Source organism: Benincasa hispida, chromosome 4 (assembly GCF_009727055.1).
Source record: "Benincasa hispida cultivar B227 chromosome 4, ASM972705v1, whole genome shotgun sequence".
Classification (NCBI taxonomy): Eukaryota; Viridiplantae; Streptophyta; class Magnoliopsida; order Cucurbitales; family Cucurbitaceae; genus Benincasa; species Benincasa hispida.
In genome coordinates, this window is record NC_052352.1 from 65,882,675 (window position 1) to 65,889,052 (window position 6,378).

The window sequence follows — 6,378 nt, forward strand, 5'->3', positions numbered from 1 at the left end:
TATGATGAATTAGGGATGAACGTTGTGAACGCAAGGTTGTTTCCATCTCTAGAAATACTTCTTGCTTTAATTAACGCATTCTTCCAACCTTCTTTCGAGAGGTGGAATAACATCTTCACTTCTGCTCTCACAGGTGAAGATGCCATTGAGCATGCGTTAGCTAAACTTAGCTAATTTCTTCAACAAGGATTAACTTACTCGCTAAATCCTTCCCCTTACACTGGGGATTAGTTACACATGATGAAAGAAATGGAAGATGAATGTATAGTGGAGAACAGAGAAATGACGATGAATATGATAATGATATTAAAAGATAACGATAAAGCGTTTGTTACAGGTAAATGAATGAGATATTAGAAATGAACATAGTTGATGAATAGAAAGTGAGAATAAATAAGGAAAACATGTCAATGTCTTGACACAGATCCCGATCGGAGACGATTTTCTTGCCGGTGTGTAGAAGGAGTGAGGTGGAAAACTTCCTTCTCAGGTTGGTTTCCCAGGTAGAATTTGATCTTTGCACAGAGCTTCTCTTTGGGAATGTGAATGAATTTCTTGCTCCCGAGAGTTTTCTTTCAGACGTGTCTTTTCTTTCTCCCGGATTTTCTCTAAGTGTCTCTTCAGACCAGCCTGCTTTCTTTGAAATTGATGTAGCTATTTATAGACCTTGGCACCTCCTTCGTCAGTGGTCCCGCTCTGAAAAGCTACTTTTTCTACCACGACTTGGTGGAAACGTCCGCTCTGCTCCACATTCAATTTGTCAGATCGTACAATAAAAAAGTTGTACAATTTCAGAAATCCTTGCGAATGTGTCGCTCTTTTCATCTACGATCGATCGTCGCATGTGGTGCAATTGCATTGATCTTTTTATCCAGGATCGATTGATGTATGCGATACTAATGCATTGATCTTTCGTCCACGATTGATCGTCGTATGCGCTGCAATCAATTGTGTTGCTATTTTTCATTCTCGATTGATCGTCACATGCAGTGCGAATGCGTTGCTTTTTATCCTTGAGCGATCTTCGCATGCGGTGACTTATTTCCTGCAAAACAAAGACTTGGACATTCCATTTTGCCATCGCAATGGGGTCAGCGGGTGTGTTTTCGACACTTTACAACTTTTGCGTTTCTAAGCCAATTTCTATACGTTTGACGTAACTTTTTCCTTCTTTTTGCTGCATATTCTAAATAAGATGGTATAAATAACTTGTATTTCTACAAGTTATCAGCAGTCTTAGCGTCCATTTTCCATATTTCATAGTCATAATATGTAGCTATGGACAAGAGAATTATAATAGACTTTAACATGATAATAGGTGAGAAAGTTTCTTCATAGTCCACTCCCTCAACCTAGGTGTAACTCTTTGCCACAAGTCTAGCTTTAAAGGTTTGTACCTTTGCATCTACACCCTTTTTTCTCTTGTAGATCTACTCACAACCTATAGGTTTCACCCTATCAGTTTGATCTATAAGCTGCCAGATAGAATTGAAGTACATAGACTCCATTTCTTGATTTAAGGCTTTAATCCATTCATCCTTGTCAACATCTTTCATTGCTTGTTTATAAAACAATGAATCCTCAACACCATCATCAGCTATGATGTCTTGGGCTTCTGTTAAACCCATTTAGCATATATATGAGTTCATAACCTTCCCACTACGTCGAAGAAATCTCGACTTTTGAGATGAATGTGAATGACTAGATGAACCGACATCAACTCTTATTAATACATCAACCCTTCCAACAACCCTTGTTGAAGTCTCAATAGATTCATTAGAAATGTCACTTAAAACAATTTTCCTTCGTGGTTTATGATCCATCATGTGGTCTTCTTCCAAGAAGGTAGCGTTTGTCGATACAAACACTTTATTCTCACTTGGATCAAAGAAGTACTGATGACGGGTAGAAATGCACGTCATTATAGGCCTCTTGTTTAGAATTATGAGGGTTGTTAAGTAGAAGATGTGGCGATTATATTAAGAATTCATGAGAAAACAAGCTTGTGTCGATCGGCATTAAGAATCTCGGCTAACCCACTATTATGCGTTATTATGTGTTCAATTGTTTATTTTTGTAGCAAACACAGAAATTGATCGCATGCACGGAAGCTAGGCTATCGCGAAGATGACCGTATGCGGGAATTCTTGCCATCGCAGAGGCGTCGCATACACGATCGTATACGCTCGACGCATGGATGTTGTGGCCATTAACCACATGTGCCCATCGCATAGAGATTGCAGCTACAGAGTATAACAATAATAGAAGGATGACCGCAAGGGTGGTGGAATGTGTTGATACTCCAGAAACTAAGCATGAATGCATACCTTGGGAGTATCAAAAGGTGATGTTGACATTTCACCTACCACGCCGTTAGCAGTAGAGATTCAGAGCAGGTCTATCACGTCCATCACATTGTTAGCTGCAGAATTTCAAAGTAGGATCATTAATGCTATCAACAATCAAGCTCTATAAATAGAAGTCGTTGAGCAGAACTTCAAAGAATCCAAGTTTCTACCTTTGGGTGGATCCTTGTGATCCAGACCAAAGCGTGAAAAGATAGTCTTGAGAGTTCTTCATCCCCTCAACCATTCCGAGTGACGACCGGAGAGAGCTCGAGAGAGTCTACTCCACCGTCCATCCATGGCACCATTAGCATCCTTGACACACATCTGATGGAAGCAAGACATTGCTTCCATCCGCCCTTCCATATCTCTTCTATCCTTGTATTGTATTACATTTTGGCTTAAGAGATTAATTCATTTTGTGATCAATGAATTTCTATATTTTCCTTCGATTCCATCTCCATCTTCATTTACTTAGCATCCTTCACTTTCATTGCATCACTAAGTAAGATTGCTAGAGTATCGCATACTTAATCATGCAGCATAGGAATATGAAGCATTAGCAAACCACCATCGAGAGGTGTGCGTTGCACGAGTGTAGTGAGAAAACTTTATTTGTTTACTGTGAAGCTGTAGCAACGCTTGTCTATAAGTGAACGCAATGCTTGTCTATGAGTAGAATCAGCAGCAACCAACTGCCCGGGAGGGTAAGTAGTTGATCGAGTTAAGCAATGTAAGCAAGTGTTCACTAGAGATAGGAATAATCTTACGTCAACCATGTTTATGTGATTACCTTGTCTTATGAGTGCATCATTCATCATTTAGGCATACTTGGGAGAGTAGTCTAAAGACCAAATCTAGACTCAAGAGAGTGGATTAGATCGCATAAGCAAGAATGGGGAACTTAGGAATAAGCTCCATTTGCTACTACACAGCGTATGCACCCTTTAAGTAGGACATGGTGGTATGCGGTCATCTTGTTTATGTGTGAGAGCACGTGAGCGAGAATAGAGACTTAGAAATAAGGCCTCGCGACATGATCGCATATACATCGCATGCGTCTTCGTCAAGTGTGTATAGCATGATCGCATAACTTGCGTTGGCTGGGGCTGCCCTTACGGTCAAGCTTAGTGTTGTAGTGAAGACATCCTCGCCATTTTATCTATTTTTCCATGCATTTTACTACGCGTTAACAGTTTTTGTGCCTCTACCTCTCGGTCATACTTCCACCGCTTAATCTGATAGTTAGGAGTAGGAGTAGTGCATAGCTCATAACCCTCAACATTATTTTTTTCTTCGCCGTAAACACATTACCGCATAACATTTAGCTACAAGTCCCTGAGTTTGACCTTGGATCACCCGAGAAACTTGCGATCTCGTCATACTTGGCGAGAGAGCAAGAAACTTGTTATAGGAATGCATGGTCATTGCATACGAGATTAACGCATACTTTCCACTCCAACGCATAACCTCTGATGCATGAAAACAAATGCATAACCTAAGACATGCATCACATAATATGCGTTCAATAATTTTATCATCAAGTACCCACCTATCGTTTCCTTGGGGTAGCCTACAAATAGCCATACTTTTGAACGAGGTTCCAACTTTTTGGGATTTGTCATTAACACATGGGCTGGACATCCCCAAATTCTGAAGTGGCATAAAATAACTTTACGACTTCTCTATAACTCAAAAGGTATTTTAGAAACAATCTTTAAGGGTGTTGGGATTGGTGTCATATTTCTCCCGAAGTCTCGATGTTTGTAATTATAGACATTGTGTTATGAATAAAATAATTGTTATTTCATTCTGGCATTTACTCATATCCAATAAACAAAGCTCCATAATTATCTTATGTAAACTTAAGCATGTATATGTGATATACAAATGGATCATGCCTTAAATGAAAACCTAGATAGGTCTGTAGTATAAGGATTAAGGTGGGATACCTGATCCTGGTGAAACTACGGATACAACCTGCTTTTTAGAGGTTTGCAAGTGTTGTAAACTATTACAGATGGTAGAACCTGACCATTCATGTGGAGACATGCAAGCGGGCGTGTCATATACAAAGAGTTTGTATAAGACCGGACCACGAGATGACTAGACTCTGTATATAACGCCGTTGATACTAGAGTCTTACATCTCACCTAAACGACCATAGGTGACATAACCTCAATCCTGAGTGTTTTGGTAATTCCTGCCTTTGAAGGTAGTCCTTTGATTAGTATGGGTGAGAGTGGCCAGATTGCTAACTCAACATGCCTACCTTTTTGGGCACTTGTCTGATCTGGGAGTTGGGAACTCAATTACACAAGATGGAATTCACTCCTTCCCCAAAGCAGGAGTAAGTAGATAGATTGCTCCCTTAAGGGCTGATTTCAGGGCTTGAACATAGTGGCCACAACTTCTCTTTGGAAGAGAGGACTCAGTCATAGTAGGACTATGACTTATGTTCATTAGAGGGATCAGTGGTACTTAAGGAGTTATATATAACTACAAGGGCATAAAGGTTATTGGCCGAGCTGTACTTACGAGCGATCTGTGAAAGGTTGTCGCATTGTTGATTGGTTAAGATGGACACATAATATATTTCTGGTAAGGAGAGTTCAGCTGTCGATCTTTAGTGGAGTGCCTGACAGTTAACGGATGGTGGATCCCGTGACTAAAGAGCTTAGTCAGTTATTCATGCACCGTTGGAGCTCCGAGCTATAGGTTCATAAAGTCCACTTGGTAGCTCAATGGATTTAAGCTAAGGACCAGTTCTTGGTGTTGATTTGAAATGTTCACGTGGAGGATTAATGTAAATGAGATTTACATTAAGTGCCATGGAATAGAAAAAGAGCTATGGTTTGTATGTTTCATGAGATGAAATATTAAAACTATAGGTTATAAATATAGTATGATAAGTTGGTTATCATTTATATTTATAATAATATTATATTATTGGATAATTATCTCTTTTTCTCTAATAACTAATTGAGTGGGAGATTATTGGTGGTTTCATGGTAACTGTGAGATAAAAAGGAAAAATGTTTTCCTAATTTTAGAAAAAGAAAAAGAAAAGGTTGTTTTGAGATTTTCAATCTCAGAAAATTCTCACGTATAGTTGTCAAATAAATGAGATTTACTAGGCGACAACTTGGAGTGAGCTAAACGATCGTGGAGTGTTCTTAGGTGATAGACACTCAGCTAAGCGATCAGCTAAACGATCGCATAGCTTTTGCTAGTCGACCGCACGACTTTTCCTAAACGATTGGGCATCGACCTATACGATAAGTTGTTCCATCTCCCACTTGCTCAATCATTTACATGCTATGATCGAGCGTTCATGATCAAGGAACTCGAAGATGAATCTACAAAAGTGTGTTGATTCTTGTCCTTGATTTTTTGTATAGCATGCTATAATTATGTATTTCGCATAACCGTATGTTTCCATTTGTTATTGTAATTGTAATGTTCATATACGATTGAAATTTGGAAAGATCATTCCGCTGCTCATGGAAATCCGCGTATTCGATTTCCTTCAATTGGTATCAGAGACAAGTTTTTTTTATATTACATATTTCAATTCCATTTTGAACTTCTTTTACAGTCTTGGTGGGTTTTCTGTATTTGTGTTAAATTGTTAAGTGCATTTGTGGATAGAGTTGATGAATATTTATGAGTTTAATTGCCTTTGTTTAAAGCTTTCTTCAATTACAAAGTGTTAATTTGGTAGGGCGCCCTGTGTTTTTGGGCGTAATTAACATGCTATCGAGTCTATAATTCAAAGAGTTTGAGTTAGTCGAGTCGTTTGTGATGAAGTTTCAAAACATGAAGATGCGGCTCTCAACGAGGAAGAAGACCAAGAGTTGGTCGTATCGTGTAGCCTAAGGTAAACGATCGTTGGCATTTATTTAAGCGATCGTGTAGATTTTTCTATACGATCGTGTAGTATTTACTAAACATCGTTTAGCTATGCTAAACTATAGGGTAAATCGTTTACTCTATCGTGTAGCGTTGGTTCCCCGATCGCATAGGCGCTAGA